This window comes from Chiloscyllium plagiosum, unplaced genomic scaffold (assembly GCF_037043375.1).
Source record: "Chiloscyllium plagiosum isolate Xiang-an unplaced genomic scaffold, Cpla_swu_hap1 HiC_scaffold_22, whole genome shotgun sequence".
Classification (NCBI taxonomy): domain Eukaryota; kingdom Metazoa; phylum Chordata; class Chondrichthyes; order Orectolobiformes; family Hemiscylliidae; genus Chiloscyllium; species Chiloscyllium plagiosum.
Window position 1 is genome coordinate 38452240 of NW_028270160.1, and position 17508 is coordinate 38469747.

The 17508-nt window shown below is 44.6% G+C and overlaps 1 pseudogene; it reads left to right on the forward strand.

The window, feature by feature from the left end:
- Positions 1-5148: 5148 nt before the first annotated feature.
- LOC148145975 (uncharacterized) overlaps positions 5149-17508 on the forward strand; it is a 116226-nt pseudogene continuing 103866 nt past the window's right edge.

Consider the following 17508-nt stretch of genomic DNA (forward strand, 5'->3'; position numbering starts at 1 on the left):
TGTTAGTTTAAAATGTGCCAAAAGTGAAATAACTCCACAGATGCTGATATCCATCATCAAGTCACCCTTTATTTGCACATGAACCGTCCTTTACTTTCGCATTGCTTCGTTCAGAGTCAGTTACCAGAGTGTCAGCATCTCTGACACTCCCCTTTTTATATGTCAGCCTGATTGGACCAGACTAACAGCTCCATATTCTATGACATCCAGCTGCCTGACCTCAAGAACAATCACTCCAAAAAGTTTGAAAATAGTAGATAATTTACATGTCAAGTAGCTAATTTGATTGTCATCAATTTGTTTATTTTCTTGAATATCTTGATAATGTTGTAAGGCCAAACTATTCCTCCTTGACCAGTCTGTAACCTTCCATATAGCTGAACACACCTCCTTCTCCCATAGCACTTTTTTCCTTTTTTTGTATAAAACTGTTTCAGACTGAAGTCAACTGATTTCAGTAATGTTTGTTCAGTGGTAGAGAATCACAACTTATTTTCAGCTTCTTCACTACCACCTCTGGGTTTGCCCAAGAATCTATACTTGGCCTCCTTCTATTTCTCAAATAAACATTGTCCTTCTTAGGCATTAACCAAAAAGTGTCAGAAGAATCAGTGGATTTTGGGAAGGAGGATGAAGCAGGCTGTGTGGAGTTAGGGGTTATCAGGTGGGAAGCTATGGAGAAGACACCTCCAGAGGAGATGTGTTTCATGACAGTCTCAGAAACAATAGATTGATGTTCAGTTGTGGGTTTATGGACCAAGGGTGAAGGGGGTAGTTGAAAATGTTGAAGAGTTGGCATTCAGTCTCTGCACCAGCCTTATCAGCAGTTTCATAGCAAAGTCAGCATTAGATCTGAGAAATCAGAGCGCACAGGTTCAGAGGATTGGTGAGGGGAGCAGAGAAATGAAGGTGACAATTCTAAATGAAGCAATCAAATGCAAGTAAAAAGCCAGAAGGAGGGATTTAGTTGGCGGATTATATTGGAGATGGGTGAAAGGTTCTGTGGAATGGGAGATGACTCCGATCCAAAGAACTAGACGAGAAGACAAAAGAGAGGAAAAGTGTTTAACATCATGTCATACACAAAATTCATTGAGGTGTTTAACTGAGCACCTGAAAGTGAAGGTCAGAGGGTATAGCAAATAGTAAACAATAGCAAAAGTAAACAACAAATAAAGAAAAACTGCATTTGCCTCTTGGAACACTAGATACAAGAAGTGGGAATGGAAAAAAGAATGGATTCAGGGAAGAGGATGGGTGGGAGAATACAGAGAGATATCAGGACCTGTGAGTTTTTGGAGCTTGTATTCTTTAACATTTCAAAGGAAGAGAAGAAGTTTCTTGTTAAGTTGTTGAATGAGTAATTGAATGTAATGGAACAGGGTACCAGAATAGCTTTGATATAATGTGAGGAGATGTTGATGGAGAGGGAGATCTTAAGAGTATGCATGTGGTAGTGCATGGCACTGAGCATGGATCTTAGGAAGTGGCGAGAATAGCAGTGCAAGGAGTATATCAAGGAGATATACTGTAATCCTGAATGGATTTGCAACATGAAGGATGGATTAGAATCCACAAGGGCTAAGTCAGAACAAACACAATCACAGAGGATGGAGATTGGACTATCTCATACACCTTCCTCCCATTCCTGGACTTCTTTTCCTCAATTTCCAGTGACCGAATCAACACAGACATCTACTTCAAACCCACCAACTCCCACAGCTACCTGGACTACACCTCCTCACACTCTGTCTCTTCTGCATCTGCTCCCAGGAGGACATTTTCACAATAGAATATTCGAGATGGCCTCCTTCTTCAAGGACCGCAATTTCCCCTCCCAAGTGGTTGATGATGCCCTCCAGCGCATCTCCTCCACTTCCCACAATTCTGCCCTGAATCTCACCTTTCCAATCACAACAAGGACAGAACAGCCCTAGTCCTCACTTTCCAGCCTACCAACCTTCAGATACAACAGATCATTCTCACCATTTCCACCAGCTACAGACAGACCCCACCACCAGGGATATATTCCCCTCCCCTCCCCTATCTGTGTTCTGGAGAGACGATTCCGTCCGCCATTCCCTTGTTAGGTCCACGGCCCCTACCAATGCACCCTCCATTCTGGGCACCTTCCCCTGCCAACGCAAGAAGTACAAATCCTACACCCACACATCCCCCCTCACTTCCATCCAAGGCCCCAAAGGATCCTGCCACATCTGGCAGAGATTTACCTGCAGTGCCACACATGTCCTCTACTATGTCTGTTGCTCCCGATGAGGTCTCCTCTACACTGGGGAGACAGGATGCAAAATTACAGAATATTTCAGAGAACATCTCTGGACACACACTAAGCAACTGCACCACCCTGTGGCTGAATACTTTAACACCCCCTCCCACTCTGCCAAGGACATGCAAATCCTGGGCCACCTCCACCACCAAACCGTAGCCACCTGACACCTGGAGGAAGAACGCCTCATCTTGTGACCCTCCAAACACATGGGATCAATGTGTATTTCACCAGTTTCCTCATTTCCCTCCTCTCCACCTTATCCCAGATGCAACCAACTAACTCAGCACTGCCCTCTTGAACTGTCCCACCTATCCGCTTCACCCTCCACTCCAACCTACACCATCACTCCCACCTTAATCTACCTAGTGCACTCTCAGCTTCGATTCACCCCAGCTCCAACACCCGCGCTCCCCACCACCATCACTCCCACCCCACTCCACTTATCTCTCAGCCCACTTGTCCGTCATTCCTAATGAGGAGCTTTTGCTTGAAATGTTGATTCTCCTGCTCATCGGATGCTGTTTGACCAGCTTTGCTTTCCCAGCACCACATTCTTCAACACATGGCTGTGAAAGCAAGTTTTGACAAATACTTTATCAAGCAACAGAAGGGCAATAGAAAGTAATGAAGGTGAACAAGCAGGAAAATTCAAAGGGAAGAACTATTGGAAAGAATTCCAGAAGGTGAATGGTGGTCCTATGAATCTGAGGTAGGAGAGAGAAGATGGTAGCCCTTACACTTGCAGAGCACAGATGATCATTGATATTTTTCATACATGGTTGGGCATCCTGCTGTACTCAAAACACATGATGGAGCTGGGCTGCAAGCTGGCTTTGTGCTGATGGTGTGGATTTATGTGGAATTCTGCAAGAACAAAGACTGACCTGCTCACCACCACCGTGTCCATCAACTCCAGTAGTTCCCTGTCTGCGAAGCAATGAGTAAGTATCCTTTCCGTGTCTTTGATAATAACAATTGAGCAGCACAGTGTGAGAGGTAATTCCTGGGTTTCAGCACCTGAAGAGCTGTTAGTTTGGCTGTAGGAGCACTACCATCTCTCTGGCTGTACCACTTCCTGAGGAAGAAACTCTATGAGGTGCAGAGTGAAAGATTGCTTGAGAAAAGTCACAAGGAGCCATCACTGACTGCGTGCCATGAATCTCACCTAACAAAATGCAGTGAGTTATTCCGCCTTCCCCATACATGATCCCTCAAACAGACACTGCGAACCTTTGATTGACAAACTTCTCCCAGCAGCAATGGCAGCAGGATGATGCCTGAAGTGTGTACATTACTGGCCACTTAAGTACCTCAATTGGTGGCAGGGCTGTAAGGCTGTCCATCAGCTTTCCTGTATTAAACTTAATCAGGGTGGAAGCAGAAAGGCAACTAGACATCCTACACATTACCTTCATGTCCAATTAAATCACCATGAGGGAGAGCAGCAAATTCCACACTCTGATTTCTTGGATCCCATTAAGCTATTCCACAATGAACAGTTGTTTAAGATATTCTGGCTAACAATTGAACAATAGGTCCTGTAGTGATTGGACAAAGTGAGGACTGCAGATGCTGGGGATCAGAGCTTAAAAATGTGGAAAAGCGCAGCAGGTCAGGCAGCATCCAAGGAGCAGGAGAATCGATGTTTCGGGCATAAGCCCTTCTTCAGGAATGAGGAGGGTGTGCCAAGCAGGCTAAGATAAAAGGTAGGGAGGAGGGACTTGGGGGAGGGACGTTGGGAATGCGATAGGTGGAAGGAGATTAAGGTGAGGGTGATAGTCCGGAGAGGGGATGGGGGCAGAGAGGTCGGGAAGAAAATTGCAGGTCAAGAAGGCGGTGCTGAGTCTGAGGGTTGGGACTGAGAAAAGGTGGGAGGAGGGGAAATGAGGAAGCTGGAGAAATCTGTATTCATCCCTTGTGGTTGGAGGGTTCCTAGGTGGAAGATGAGTCGCTCTTCCTCCAAGCGTCGTGTTGCCATGGTCTGGCGATGGAGGAGGCCAAGGACCTGCATGTCCTTGGCGGAATGGGAGGGGGAATTAAAGTGTTCAGCCACGGGATGGTTGGGTTGGTTGGTGTTGGTGTCCCAGAGGTGTTCTCTGAAACGTTCCGCAAGTAGGCTGCCTGTCTCCCCAATGTATAGGAGGCCACATCGGGTGCAGCGGATGCAGTAAATAATGTGTGTGGAGGTGCAGGTGAATTTCTGATGGATATTGAAGCATCCCTTGGTGCCTTGGAGGGAAGTGAGGGGGGAGGTGTGGGCGCAAGTTTTGCATTTTTTGCAGTTGCAGGGGAAGGTGCCGGGAGTGGAGGTTGGGTTGGTGGGGGGTGTGGATCTGACAAGGGAGTCGCGGGGGGAGTGGTCTTTCTGGAATGCTGATAGGGGTGGGGAGGGAAATATATCCTTGGTGGTGGGGTCCATTTGGAGGTGGCGGAAATGACGAAGGATGATCCGATGAATACATATTTCTCCAGCTTCCTCATTTCCCCTCCCCCCATCTTTTCTCAGTCCCAACCCTCAGACTCAGCACCGCCTTCTTGACCTGCAATCTTCTTCCCGACCTCTCCGCCCCCACCCCCTCTCCGGACTATCACTCTCACCTTAACCTCCGTCCACCTATCGCATTCCCAACGTCCCTCCCCCAAGTCCCTCCTCCCTACCTTTTATCTTAGCCTGCTTGGCACACCCTCCTCATTCCTGAAGAAGGGCTTATGCCCAAAACGTTGATTCTCCTTCTCCTTTGATGCTGCCTGACCTTCTACGCTTTTCCAGCAACACATTTTTAAGCTCAGATCCCCAGCATCTGCAGTCCTCACTTTCACCTAGTTGATTTTAACCTACTGCGAATTCTCTTGCAAGGATGCCTACCTTGAAGAAGCTCTCCTCCTCCCTCTACAAGGATCTCAGTGAGTCCCTCTCTCACTGCACCCCCCAGGTCATCTCATCTGCCCTGAAGCTCTTCAGCCACATCCTCAAATAGATTTGCTACCACAGCCACATCTCTTTCCTCAGCACCTGTCTACGGAACTGACTGACCCCGCATGGTCTCCGCACTACGTTCAGACCAACAAAATTTGGACCCAACCAGGACAACCATTACCTACAACAAATCCAAAGCCTCCAGCAACAGACCTCCCTCCGGATCCTCCGCTCCACGCTCGCAGCCATGCGCTGCTACTTACATTCCCTGCAGTCAGCCCTACTCCAGCTCAGGACAACACTCTGACAGACCTGCAAAGGACCTTTGCTGTTCTTCATCCTCAGAAGAATTCATACACTGAACAAACAGTTCTTCCGAGCCATATCGGAAATTAAAGACAGTAAGTACCAAAAACTTTCATGTACTTACCCCCAAACTCCGGATTCCTCAACCATTCCTGAATCTTCCATCAGCCTCCGGAAGCGATTGGGCGCCATTAACAATGCGGCCGCTACAGCAACCGCCGCCGTGAACCATGACGTCACTTCCGCCCCCACTGCCTATGCAACCTCCGCCATTGCCGCCCAGACAACCGCCTCCACGATCGCCAGGAAGACCATCACCGACAGATTCCCGGCCTCGGCGGGGTCCACAGCCACCGGGAACAACACGGTTTCTGCATTCGTCGCAGCCACTTTAGTCCCCGGAGTTTCTGCATTCGCCGCATGTACTTCCGCCCCCAGTGATGACACTCGCCTACACACCGACCACGCTGAATGTGTCTCCGCCCCCGCGCCGATCCCCGCCCCCGCGTCGATCTCCATCCCCATGCCTAACCCCGCCCCCGCGCCGATCCCCGTCCCTGCACCGATCCCTGCCCCCGGGCGAACCCCACCCCCACTCCCAGTTCCAGCCCCACACCAGGTCCTAGCTCCCAGCCCTGTCGTATTTTCACCATCCCTCCAGACCTCCCCCTCTCTAAGGATGAAAGATCAGTCCTCAGCAGAGGCCTCACCTTCATCCCCCTACTCTCCCGGATTAACAAATTCAACACAGGCGAGACATCGAGCATTTCTTCCGCCGCCTTCGCCTCCGCGCCTACTTCTTCAACCAGGATTCTCGCCCATCCTCTGACGACCCCTTCTCCCACCTCCAACACACCCCATCCACCTGGACACCCTGTGCTGGCCTCTTACCCGCCCTTGATCTCTTCATAGTCAACTGCCGCTGTGACATTGACCGCCTCAACCTCTCCACCCCTCTCACTCACTCCAACCTCTCACCCTCGGAACATGCAGCCTTCCACTCCCTCCGCTCCAACCCCAACCTCACCATCAAACCGGCAGACAAGGGAGGCGCGGTGGTAGTTTGGCGCACTGATCTTTATATTGCTGAGGCTAAACGCCAGCTCGCAGACACTTCCTCCTACTGCCCCCTTGACCATGACCCCATCTCCCACCACCAAACCATCATCTCCCAGACCATCCATAACTTCATCACCTCAGAGGATCTCCCATCCACCGCCTCCAACCTCATAGTCCCACAAGCCTGCACCGCCCGTTTCTACCTCCTGCCCAAAATCCACAAACCTGACTGCCCCGGCCGACCCATTGTCTCAGCCTGCTCCTGCCCCACCAAACTCATTTCTGCATACCTTGACATGGTCCTGTCCCCCTTAGTCCAAGAACTCCCCACCTACGTTTGGGACACCACCCACGTCCTCCACCTCCTCCATGATTTTCGCTTCCCCGGCCCCAACGCCTTATCTTCACCATGGACATCCAGTCCCTGTACACCTCCATCCCCCATCACGAAGGACTCAAAGTCCTCCGCTTCTTCCTTTCCAACCAAACCAACCAGTACCCTTCCACTGACACTCTCCTTCGACTGACTGAACTGGTCCTCACTCTTAACAACTTCTCCTTCCAATCCTCCCACTTCCTCCAAACCAAAGGAGTAGCCATGGGCACCCGCATGGGCCCTAGCTATGCCTGCCTCTTCGTTGGATATGTGGAACAGTCCATTTTCGGCAGCTACTCTGGCACCATCCGCCACCTTTTCCTCCGCTACATTGATGACTGTATCAGCGCTACCTCGTGCTCTCACGAAGAGCTTGAACAGTTCATCCACTTTACTAACACCTTGCACCCTGACCTCAAATTTACCTGGACCATCTCAGACTCCTCCCTCCCATTCCTAGACCTCTCCATCTCTATCTCGGACGACCGACTCAACACGGACGTATACTATAAACTGACTGACTCCCACAGCTACCTAGATTACACCTCTTCCCACCCTTCCCCCTGTAAAAACGCCATCCCATATTCCCAATTCCTTTGCACTCGCCGCATCTGCTCCCAGGAGGACCAATTCCAATACCGAACAACCCATATGGCCTCCTTCTTCAAAGACCGCAATTTCCCCTCAGACGTGGTTGACGATGCTCTCCACCGCATCTCCTCCACTTCCTGCTTCTCCGCCCTTGAATCCCGCCCCTCCAATCACCACCAGGACCCCACTAGTCCTCACCTACCACCCTACCAACCTCCAGATACATCGGATCATCCTTCATCATTTCCGCCACCTCCAAACAGACCCCACCACCAAGGATATATTTCCCTCCCCACCCCTATCAGCGTTCCGGAAAGACCACTCCCTCCGCGATTCCCTTGTCAGATCCACACCCCCCACTAACCCAACCTCCACTCCCGGCACCTTCCCCTGCAACCGCAAAAAATGCAAAACTTGCGCCCACACCTCCCCCCTCACTTCCCTCCAAGGCTCCAAGGGATCCTTCAATATCCATCAGAAATTCACCTGCACCTCCACACACATCATTTACTGCATCCGCTGCACCCGATGATACATTGGGGAGACAGGCCACCTACTTGCGGAACATTTCAGAGAACACTCTGGGACACCCACACCAACCAACCCAACCGCCCTTTGGCTGAACACTTTAATTCCCCCTCCCACTCCGCCAAGGACATGCAGGTCCTTGGCCTCCTCCATCGCCAGACCATGGCAACACGACGCCTGGCGGAAGAGCGACTCATCTTCCACCTAGGAACCCTCCAACCACAAGGGATGAATACAGATTTCTCCAGCTTACTCATTTCCCCTCCTCCCATCTTTTCTCAGTCCCAACCCTCAGACTCAGCACCGCCTTCTTGACCTGCAATTTTCTTCGCGACCTCTCCGCCCCCACCCCCTCTCCGGCCTATCACCCTCACCTTAACCTCCTTCCACCTATCGCATTCCAACGTTCCTCCCCCAAGTCCCTCCTCCCTACCTTTTATCTTAACCTGCTTGGCACACCCTCCTCATTCCTGAAGAAGGGCTTCTGCCCGAAACGTCAATTCTCCTTCTCCTTTGATGCTGCCTGACCTGCTGCGCTTTTCCAGCAACACATTTTTAAGCCCTGTAGTGATTGGAACCAGGCAAAGTGAATCTCATTGACTATGACATCGTTGATTGGGGAATGTTAACCTGGGCCTATTAGGGACCCCAGGCTGACAGCTATAAACAGGCGATTCATCCTGGTGGTGGAAATTGAATAAAGATTTGTGCACTTTGTGTCTTTCACTGTGTCTCACACCTGCACACACACACCATGGGTGCTGGGGGAAAAAATAAGCACTACCGCACTTAGGTGGTAGTGTGGGGGTTAAAAGAACAAAAAAAAAATAAAAAAAAAATAAAAAGGGGATTCCGCAGGGAATGGAGTGCATCATTTCTCCCTCCAGAAAAAAAAATTAAAAAAAAAATAAAAAAATAAACAGGCGATTCATCCTGGTGGTGGAAATTGAATAAAGATTTGTGCACTTTGTGTCTTTCACTGTGTCTCACACCTGCACACACACACCATGGGTGCTGGGGGAAAAAATAAGCACTACCGCACTTAGGTGGTAGTGTGGGGGTTAAAAGAACAAAAAAAAATAAAAAAAAAATAAAAAGGGGATTCCGCAGGGAATGGAGTGCATCATTTCTCCCTCCAGAAAAAAAAATTAAAAAAAAAATAAAAAAATAAACAGGCGATTCATCCTGGTGGTGGAAATTGAATAAAGATTTGTGCACTTTGTGTCTTTCACTGTGTCTCACACCTGCACACACACACCATGGGTGCTGGGGGAAAAAATAAGCACTACCGCACTTAGGTGGTAGTGTGGGGGTTAAAAGAACAAAAAAAAATAAAAAAAAAATAAAAAGGGGATTCCGCAGGGAATGGAGTGCATCATTTCTCCCTCCAGAAAAAAAAATTAAAAAAAAAATAAAAAAATAAACAGGCGATTCATCCTGGTGGTGGAAATTGAATAAAGATTTGTGCACTTTGTGTCTTTCACTGTGTCTCACACCTGTACACACACACCATGGGTGCTGGGGAAAAAATAAGCACTACTGCACTTAGGTGGTAGTGTGGGGGTTAAAAAGAAAAATTAAAAAAAATAAACAGGAGAGAATAAAAAAGATAAACAGGAGGGCTATTTCTCCCTCCAACTCTATTTTGATTTAGTCCCTCCCCTCCCCTTCACTGTTTTGGTCACACAGCACTGCCCTTTGATGTGAAGGGCAGTGTTTGTCACTGGTCACCCGGGTGTTTTCCTATCTTCCTGGTGGTGGAAATTGAATAAAGATTCGTGCACTTTGTGTCTTTCACTGTGTCTCACACCTGCACACACACACCATGGGTGCTGGGGAATAAATAAGCACTACCACGGTTAGGCAGTAGTGTGGGTGTTAAAAAAAAACAGTGCACTCACTGGCAAAAAAAAAATTAAACAGTGCACTCACTGGCAAAAAAAAAGAAAAAAAAAGAATAAACAGGCCATTCAGACAATGTCTTTCATTCTAGGGACTGGCTCTGAGCTGGTTGTGAGCCCATATATTCTATACACATAAATACAGAGTGACTTGGTGATAGGATACCGGCCTCTGTACAGTTATTTTAGGTACAAGTAGTTCTTCTATAATGCAATGGTTGAGTTCTTGTGCAACCCCCATTACACAAAAATCATGCTTTAGAAAACAGCGCTTAAAGTGTTGGTGATGTAATCACGTAATAGCCAACGTATGTTTTAAAAGTTCTTCCTTTAGAAACAGTGTCCTCAATTTGTCAATCGAGTTACAGTGAATTTGTGTTAAAGAAACGTGCATTATAGCAGAACAACCCTTATCCAAGTGTTCCTCTTCCTTTTGAACATCACATTGGTCCAAACTTCAATGCCATTTGGTAGCTCCTGTCAAACACTTGAGTGGTTAAGAAGTCAAATAGGAGTACAAGACATTTTGAGAGAAACATTTACTTTGACTGTCCCTAGCAGTTACAATAGCACTAATAGTCAATGTGTTTTTCCAGAGATAGAACCGAAGTGACCTTTTGCTAGATGCTTACACACTGTGCCTACTAATTTCATTTAAAAAATTCTGAATAGTACTATTCCTGACAAAGCATATCTATCTCACCTCTTTTGCCAGAGATGGTTTCAGAGCAATAACAGTGACCTATTTGGCAGGAGTGTAAAATCAATTAAGATTGCTGTGGGGGGTTTCAATAGGAATTTTCCTGGACTTTTCAGACTTTCTATAATAAAAGATGTAACAGCAGAACATTTAGAAATATATAATATGATCAAGCAGATTCACCATGACTTCATGAAGGGAAAACGATGTCTGACAAATTTATTATAATTCTTTGAAGAAGTAACAAGCAGAGTAGATAAAGGGGAAGCAATAGATGTAATATGTTTGAATTTCCAGAAGGCATTCGATAAGGTACCATGCATAGTGTGACTAAGTAAGACCCTATTGTTTTGAAGGTTGTTAACTAGAATGGACACAAGATTGGCTAAATAATAAAATACAGAGTCGGGATGAAGGGACATTTTCAGGACAGTGCCTGTACCTATTATCATGCCTTTAGGGTCAGTGCCATATTATTTACAATATCTAGTAATGAATTGGAAGAGGGCACAAAAAGAGGTGGGAAGGTGAGTGATAAGGATGACCAAAAAATCTACAGAGGGATATTAAACTTAAGTGATGGAATAGCATGTGGAAAAATGTGAGGGTGTGCACTTTGACAGGAAGATTACAGGATCTGAATATCATGTACAGGGGAACCGTGATTATCCAAATATCACGGGCGGGGAGTATTTTGTATGGATAATCGAAGGCTGGATAACATAGTTTAGCCAAGCATTGGGACCTTGTGATCTTGTTCGGTTAATCCAAAATTCGGATAATCGAATGCTGGATAATCGAGGTTCCTCTGTACATAGAAAAAGATTGCAGAGAACTATAGCATAGAGGTATTTGAGATATGTGCATAATTAAGAAAAACTAGCAGATAAACTCAGCAGACAATAGGGAAGGCAAATGGAATGTTGGCCTTTATTTCAATTGCAATTCATATAAAAATAAGGATATCTTGACAAAATGAAACAAGGCACTGCTTAGATCTTACCTTGAATACTATGAATAATTTTGGTCCCTTTATCGAAGGAAGAATTTACTGATATTTGAGGCAGACCAGAGAAGATTCAATAAGTTATTCCTGGATACTCTGAGGTTATTGTGTAAGGAAAGGTTGATTAGGTTGTGCTCATTGGAATTTAGAATAATGAGAAGCAACATATAAGATCTTTCGGGGACTTTACAGAGTAGATGTGGGAAGGTTGTTCCACCTGATGGGAGAGTCTAAGACCAGAGGTCATGATCAAGGAATTGTTCAAATAAAAAAAAATGTTTTGTTTTCTCTCTCTGAAGGCAGTGAATTTGGAATTAATGGAATTTAGCGCAGCGGCTGAGTTGTTTTATTAATTATATTTAAGGCTGAGATAGATTTTTATAATCAGTAAGGGAATCAAGTGTTATGGAGGAAAAGCAGGAAAGTGGTGCTGAGGATTATCAAATGAGCTCGGGTCATTTTGGATGATGTATGAATTACATCATTGATATTCAATGTTTTGTCCATCATTAAAACCCTCATTACAAACATCCTGGAGGAGGAAATAGTCATTTGTTAGAAACTGAACAGAACCAGCCATTTAATGATTGTGGTGCAGTGGTAATGCACCTACACTTGAGCCAGAAAGCATAGGTCCTACCTGCTCCAGAGATGTGTCATAATGTGTCATAATGTGTCTGAACAGTTTATTTTAAAAAAACACTATAAATACTGTGACTACGAGAGCAAATCAGAAGCTAAGAAATCCTGGAACTCCCCCCCTGTCTTCCCAGTACCTGTCTACCATTTACAAGATATAAGTCAGGAGTATGATGGAACACTCCCCACTTGCTTAGATGATTGTAGCTTCAACAACATTTGGGAAACTCAACTCCCTCCAGGACAAAGCCGCACTCTTGATTTATGCCCCATTCACCACCTTCAACATTCATTCCCTTCACCAATATATTCTCAAAGGCACCACACCAAAAGCATCCAATCATAACATCTAATTTTTTGTAAAGCTAGATTGTCAAACATTTTTGTTTAAATCGATAGAAAGTTTACAATTCAAGAAATACATGACAGGTGAATAGGAAGCATTGAACAGAAATAATAGTGCAGCAAGGTTTGTATTAAATACAATAAATCTGTCTGTTAAAAATAAGGAATGCATATCTACTGGTCTGGAATGTCTTTCATTACCTGTAAAAAAAAGTCTAATCTTCCTTAGGCTTAATAATATCTTGCCAATGATTCTACCGATGAGATTAAAGTTTTAACTTTGGATGGGTGCTAGTAAACATACGGACTTGCAAATCTCAGGAGCTGTAAACATGTCTCAAGGCAGAATATCAGTTTTATCCATATTTTATAATGTCTAAGGTTTGCTGTACAGCTAACCTCAAGCTACTAAAATGTTGAAAATATTTATATTTGGCATGGTAAATTAGGTGAGACTGATGTGCACTGTTTATAAATACTTGTAAGGGGAAATTTTCCATCTGACAAGTTTGGTTTTGTCGCATTAAACATACAAGCAGGGGTCAGTAGTTCAAAAACAGATTCTTTTTCCTGAGATTGCTGCCCAATTAGCACAACTACAATCATCCAGAGAGCCTTTTAAGCAATCTGCTAGAGTAAAATCAATTCAATGGCACATAAATATTGCGGTGTGTATTTTCCCATCTGAGATGAGCATTAAAATCTAAACATAAAGAAGTTCTTAAAAATACAAATGCTTTATTTGTATTTCCTTTCACTGCTGCTTTTAAAATAAATATTTTACATTTTCTTTCATTTTGAACAGAATATATAGGCTTGTTTAGATGAAAAGAGAACTTGCTGTACAAATGGTTGCTTTTTCAAAATCAGTAGAAAGCAAATTATAGTTTCAGCAGAATAAGAAAGACTGATGAAAAGTGAGATTAAAATCTCAGAACATAAAACTTTACTAAAGTCTGGGGGTGAGCAGATGACTAAGAATAATTGACAGAGCCTACAGGAAGTGGTTAAGTTAAAAATGAATAATGGGGATTGGATATAAAGCCAATAAATATGATATTTAGTACCTGAGGTGCGATTAGGATAACATTTTTAAGCAGCCCATTTTTGTGTCCCAGAGTAGACTGTTTAATTGGGTGGAGGATACAGATTTTAAAGAAAAGTCTTTTAGAAAGGAAAAAGGAGGGGAGTGTGACAAATTGCTTAGTTCTTTCAAAGAGCAGCAGTGATGGAGAAAAGGCTTCCTTCAATGCTGTATCATTCCATGATTCTCGAAATGTTAAAGGAATCAAGACAAGGAGATAACCAAGCAGCATTTGGCCCTGACATACAACATTATATTGCCAACCATTTCTTCATCCTCGCTGTTTCTGCCTATACCTCTGCTCTTTCCAGTCTAGAAATGGATTCTTCAGTCAAACTGATGTAGCAATCAGAAAAGCCTCCACGTAATTTCTTTTCTTCAAATAGTATTACAACCAGGGGAAAGGGAAGAATTGGCTCCCCTCTTAAATATCAATTGCAACAATTTTTTTGCATGAAGCTGGAGGTCATGTCATAAAAGATATAACTACTGGATCTACATGAACGAGTCAATTAGAAGGTTCTCCTGAAATAGAGGAATATTAATACATGCAAACTGAGAAAAACAAACACATACACAAACACAGATAATATTGAAATGGAGTCTCTAATGCAGACAGTCAAGATAAAGGTTGTAAAGTTAAACATCCTTAGAGTCCTCAAGATGTGAGATTGTTAAGATAAGGCCAGTATTATTTAATGATTGGCTTATATCCTCAGCAGTAGTGAAACCCATCAGTATCTTTCAGTTCTCAGGGAATGATAATTTTACAAAGTTGCTTTTAAACTGGAAGCTAAAGTTTAAGGTGATGAGGATCGGGGTGGGGTGAGAGGGCAGAGTGAGAGAAAGAGATTAAATTTTCCACCATCTGCCCATATGAATCTATTTTTCCTTCTCCCTTCTGCTCAAAGCACCTGTTGAAATATTGTTCAGTTTGGACTTCTAGGAGTAGCTCTATTGAGTTTCTAAGCTAGCAATCTGACAAATGGTCCAATCATCTCCAATATGTGAAATAATCATGAGTATGATATCGGAAGGATTTTGTGAAACTTGAAAGGGGAGTCCAGAACTAGAGGGCATAGGGTTAAAGTAAGATGGGAAAGATGGAAAAGAGACCCAAGGGGCAATTTTTTCACGCAAAGGATGGTGCATGTATTGAATGAGTGCCAGAGGAAGTGGTGGAGTCAAAGAGTCATAGAGATGTACAGCATGGAAACAGACCTTTTGGTCCAACTCGTCCATGCCGACCATATATCCCAACCCAATCTAGTCCACCTGCCAGCACCTGGCTCATATCCCTCCAAACCCTTCCTATTCATAAACCCATCCAAATGCCTCTTAAATATTGCAATTGTACCAGCCTCCACCACTTCCTCTGGCAGCTCATTCCATACATGTACCATCCTCTGCGTGAAAAAGTTGCCCCGTAGGTCTCTTTAATATTTTCCCCTCTCACCCTAAACCTATGTCCTCTAGTTCTGGACTCCCCCACCCCAGGGAAAAAACTTTGTCTATTTATTCTATCAATGCCCCTCATAATTTTATAAACCTCTATAAGGTCACCCCTTAGCCTCCGACGCTCCAAGGAAAACAGCCCCAGCCTGTTCAGCCTCTCCCTATAGCTCAAATCCTTCAACCCTGGCAACTTCCTTGTAAATTATTTCTGAACCCATTCACATTTCACAACATCTTTCTGATAAGAAGGAGACCAGAATTGCAAGCGATATTCCAACAGTGCCACAACCAATGTCCTGTACAGCTGCAACATGACCTCCCAACTCCTGTACTCAATACTCTGACCAATAAAGGAAAGCATACCAAACACCTTCTTCACTATCCTATCTACCTGTGACTCACTTTCAAGGAGCTACGAACCTACACTCCAAGGTCTCTTTGTTCAGCAACACTCCTTATGACCTTACCATTAAGTGTATACGTTCTGCTAAGATTTGCTTTCCCAAAATGCAGCACCTCGCATTTATCTGAATTAAACTCCATCTGCCCATTGGCCCATCTGATCAAGATCCTGTTGTAATCTGAGATAACCGTCTTCACTCTCCACTACGCCTCCAATTTTGGTGTCATCAGCAAACTTTCTAACTGTACCTCTTATGCTCACACCCAATCATTTATATAAATGATGACAAGTAGAGGACCCAGCACCGATCCTTCTAGCACTCCACTGGTCACAGGCCTCCAGTCTGAAAAACAACCCTCCACCACCATCCTCTGTCTTCTACCTTTGAGCCATTTCTGTATCCAAATGGCTAGTTCTCCCTGTATTCCATGAGATCTAACCTTGCAGACCAATCTACCATGGGGAACCTTATCAAATGCCTTACTGAGGTCCATATAGATCACATCTACTGCTCTGCCCTCATCAATCTTCTTTGTTGCTTCTATGAAAAACTCAATCAAGTTTGTGAGACATGATTTCCCACGCACAAAACCATGTTGACTATCCCTAATCAGTCCTTGCCTTTCCAAACACATGTACATTCGATCCCTCAGGATTCCCTCCAACAACTTGCCTACCACTGACGTCAGGCTCACTGATCTATAGTTCCCTGGCTTGTCCTTACCACCCATCTTAAACGGTGGCACCACGTTAGCCAATCTCCAGTTTTCTGGCACCTTACCTGTGACTATCGATGATATAAATATCTCAGCAAGAGGCCCAGCAATCACTTCCCTACCTTCTCAAAGAGTTCTAGGGGACACCTGATCAGATCCTATAGATTTATCCATCTTTATGCATTTCAAGACATCCAGCACATCCTCCCCTGTAATATGGACATTTTTCAAGAGGTCACCATCTATTTCCCTACATTCTATATCTTCCATGTCCTTTTCCACAGTAAACACTGATGCAAAATACTCTTTTAATATCGCCTCTATTTTCTGCAGCTCCACATAAAAGCTGCCTTGCTGACCTCTGAGGGGCCCTATTTTCCTGAAGAAGGGCTTATACTCAAAATGTCAATTCTCCTGCTCCTTGGATGCTGCCTGACCTGCTGTGCTTTTCCAGCAACATATTTTTCAGCTCTCATCTCCAGCATCTGCAGTCCTCACTTTCTCCTAGGGCCCTATTCTCTCCCTAGTTACCTTTTTATCCTTAACGTATTTGTCAAAACTCTTTGGATTCTCCTTAATTCTATTTGCCAAAGCAATCTCATGCCCCTTTTTGCCCTTCTGATTTCCCTCTTAAGTATACTACTACTACTGCCTTTATATTGTTCTAAGGATTCACTCGATCTATACTGTCTATACTTGACATATGCTTTTTTTTTGACTTAACCAAACCCTCAATTTCTTCAGTCATCCAGCATTCCCTATACCGACCAGCCTTTCCTCTCACCCTGACAGGAATATACTTTCTCTGGATTTTCGTTATCTCATTTCTGAAGGCTTCCCATTTTTCAGCCGTCCCTTTACCTGTGAACATCTGCCCCCATCAGCTTTTTTAAAGTTCTTGCTTAATACCGTCAAAATTGGCCTTTCTCCAATTTAGAACTTCAACTTTTAGATCTGGTCTATCCTTTTACATCACTATTTTAAATCTAATAAAATTATGGTCACTGGCCCCAAAGTGCTCCCCCACTGACACCTCAGTCACCTGCCCTGCCTTATTTCCCAAGAGTAGGTCAAGTTTTGCACCTTCTCTAGTAGGTATAATACGTACTGAATCAGAAAAGTTTCTTCTACACACTTAACAAATTCCTCTCCATCTGAGCCCTTAACACTATAACAGTCCCAGTCTATGTCT